Source organism: Mytilus trossulus, chromosome 6, assembly GCF_036588685.1.
Source record: "Mytilus trossulus isolate FHL-02 chromosome 6, PNRI_Mtr1.1.1.hap1, whole genome shotgun sequence".
Classification (NCBI taxonomy): Eukaryota; Metazoa; Mollusca; class Bivalvia; order Mytilida; family Mytilidae; genus Mytilus; species Mytilus trossulus.
In genome coordinates this window covers 41,059,003-41,062,308 of record NC_086378.1, presented here as the reverse complement: position 1 = coordinate 41,062,308, position 3,306 = coordinate 41,059,003, and the positions used below count along the sequence as shown (strand labels likewise).

The 3,306-nt window shown below is 30.7% G+C and overlaps 1 long non-coding RNA gene across 1 annotated transcript; it reads left to right on the top strand.

The window, feature by feature from the left end:
* The first annotated feature begins 522 nt into the window (after window positions 1-522).
* LOC134723428 (uncharacterized) lies at window positions 523-2,110 on the top strand. The gene is made up of 2 exons (XR_010108058.1): window positions 523-918; window positions 1,902-2,110. It is a non-coding gene; the product is annotated as an uncharacterized LOC134723428 (long non-coding RNA).
* Window positions 2,111-3,306: the final 1,196 nt, after the last annotated feature.

Below are 3,306 nucleotides of genomic sequence, written 5' to 3'. Positions count from 1 at the left end.
ACTTAAAAAGGCCCTGAAATAACAAATTTAAAACAATTCTAAGGGAAAAAACTAAGTTACTTGATTTATGTACAAAACAAAGCAAATGAAAGAATAGATGTAATAAAAAAACATTTTAATATTTAACCAGGGTTGTTCATATGTCCAATATATATATATTGAATATGATAAAACAAAGATTTTTTTACAATACAAACAATCATTTATTTTAGATTTGATGTCGTTTATATCCTAAATTTGTACATGTGATTTCCAAAATTTGATCTTTTCTAGTTTAATTATTGAGAGTTTATTTCCACCAAACCCAAATACAAAAAGGCTGTTTACCTTAATAAACACACATGAAAATCAGTAAAGCCACTTTAAAATCTGCTTTATGATAGAGTGTCAAGTAAGATAAAAGATGTACATGAGTGAACATGGTGAAAATAAAAATGAAATTATATTTTATATACTAGTATATATATATTGGTGGATACCCTCATTTTAAAATGGCCTCCCATGAACACCAAGTATGTTTAAATTGATCATCCCTTAGGCCTAATAGAAAAAAACATACCTTTACTTGTTTTAGGCTTTACCTCAAAGGAAAATATTGTTTTGTAAAAATTTACTCATTAAAATTTTATGAAAACATTTTATGTTCATATATTAGTTCCACTACATCTTTTAGGAGTGATCTGGAAATTATGATTTGTACATATTGAAATCTTTATCATACATATCAGGTCAACCTTCTCATTTATATTGGCAGAATATATAATTACTGTTATAACTGACGAATAATTTAGGAACTGTTGAAAATGCATGGAGAAATTTGTTCGGCAAGGTACAGACATTAAGCTTAGCATCAGAAAACCTCTGGATTCCTGGAACTGTTTATCATATGCACATTATCAACATGATCAAATCAGAAAGGTATATATTGTAAAAGACTTTAATTACACCTTTCAGAAACGATCTAACTTCTAAAAATGATAGCAAGTATTGAAATTTTTCTGACTCACAATTATAGGATTTTGTGAATGGAAAAGAAAACATTGTCTAGTATTGTAAGGACTCTTATGGGTACAATTTGTTTCCACATTTATGAAAATTGTATCAAAGGTTTATACATGTATCAGCAATGTCTCATCCAAATATATCTGTTTTCAGTGATTGTGATGAATTAAATATTATATATCTGTTATCTGTTTTCTTTAAGCGGTTCATACAAATGGTTTAATCGACGCATTAGCATAAAAAAAAAATTACACACAGAAGCATTCATACATATGAAATTAAGAAAAAAACAATTACATCTTTATGCGACAATTATTAGAGTTCGAACTTTATCAAGTCATTGGAAGTCAAGGAATCTGATGTAAAGTAGTTGTCGTTTGTTTATGTGATTTATACGTGTTTCTCGTTTCTCGTTTTTTATATAGATTATACCTTTAGTTTTCCCGTTTGAATGGTTTTACACTAGTAATTTTGGGGTTCTATATAGCTTGTTGTTCAGTGTGAGTCAAAGCTCCGTGTTGAAGACCGTTCATTGACCTATAATGGTTTACTTTTATAAATTGTTATTTGGATGGAGAGTTGTCTCATTTGCACTCACACCCCATCTTCTTATATCTATTTGTTTTTTTACGCTTCTATTTGTTTTATGATAACAACGTCACAAATAACACATGTTGTCGTTGATATTGCGTTCATTTTCCGTTTTTTTTATTTTTTTATTTTATTATTGGATTATTGCATTGTATTGAGCAATGTAGGTATCTACACCATGAACTAGTAGCCAACGTAAATATCTTAATATTTTTTTTTATGAAAGTTAAACGAGCCAAAATAATTTTAGTTGAGGTGTTTGGTACCATCTTAAATTGAAGCAAGCTCAAAATGTGTTTTTATTACAGAATGTGAAGACATGAATGGAGATTGTCATGGTGATCAAGAGACCTTACCATATCAGATAAAAGATAAGGTTTACAACTGCAAATGTAATATCAGTTTTGCGGACAAGACAATTAGCTACACTGAGTGTAGGCCTATGTCCTAATCATGATAATACCAATACAGCAGGACAATTATGTTTCAGAAAATAAAACCTGCTGCAAAATAATGATATTGGAGTTGTTTTTATATGTTGCAAATGAAATTACAATTGATTTGTTTATATTTCGTTGCGTCTGAATTGCTGTTATGAATTCACCTTCATAAAGAAGCGCACAAACCCATACTTTTAATTGGCTGACAACAATCGCAAGTCATTCTAAAATTAGACCATATCAGCACGTGCTAACCGTGTTAATGACACAACGATGGTTAGGAAATAAAGAATGCTTTTCATCAGACAGAACTCCTAAAAAAGATTACAGTTATGTGTCATATCTTAGTCGTGATGCGGCGAAAAACGAAAATTGGCGGTCATAAAACTTTTTTGCACAGAACTCGGAGTACCGATTTTGTGATCGAAGCACATAATCCAGTATTTTGATTGGTTAATTTCTGAGTCTGGCTACAATATTTGTGCTCGAAATTTTTATGACTGCAATGTCAAGGCTTTCGCCCTTTTTTATCCATTTTTTTGCAAAATTGAGGTGATAGGATTAGGTTTATGTTTCAATTCGATGCCTTCTAACATTTCAAACTAGTCATATTTTATCTTTATAAGGATCATTATTAGACTGTACCTGCACATTTATATTCAAGTCTTTTTGTGATAATAAACTGAGATAGGGATGTCGTCAATTTTTTTGCGTCAGACATTTTAATATATGCAATTGAGTTTGGTTTACAAAAAATCGAATAGCGGTATCAACAATTAAATTAAAATAGTATAGTGATAATGGACGTCATACTAAACTCCGAATTATACACAAGAAACTAAAATTTAAAATCATACAAGACTAACAAAGGCCAGAGGCTCCTGACTTGGGACAGGCGCAAGATTGCGGCGGGGTTAAACATGTTTATGAGATCTCAACCCTCCCCCTATACCTCTAGCCAATGTAGAAAAGTAAAAGAATAACAATACGCACATTAAAATTCAGTTCAAGAGAAGTCCAAGTCCGATGTCAAAAGATGTAACAAAAGAAAATAAATAAAATGACAATAATACATAAATAACAACAGACTACTAGCAATTAACTGACATGCCAGCTCCAGACCTCAATTAAACTGATTGAAAGATTATGTCTTCATCATATGAATATCAGGTACAATCCCTCCCGTTAGGGGTTTAGTATCATACTATCATAAAATATATGAGAAGAACATAACCCGTGTCATGCCAACAACTGTTTTTTTAGAAATAAATGT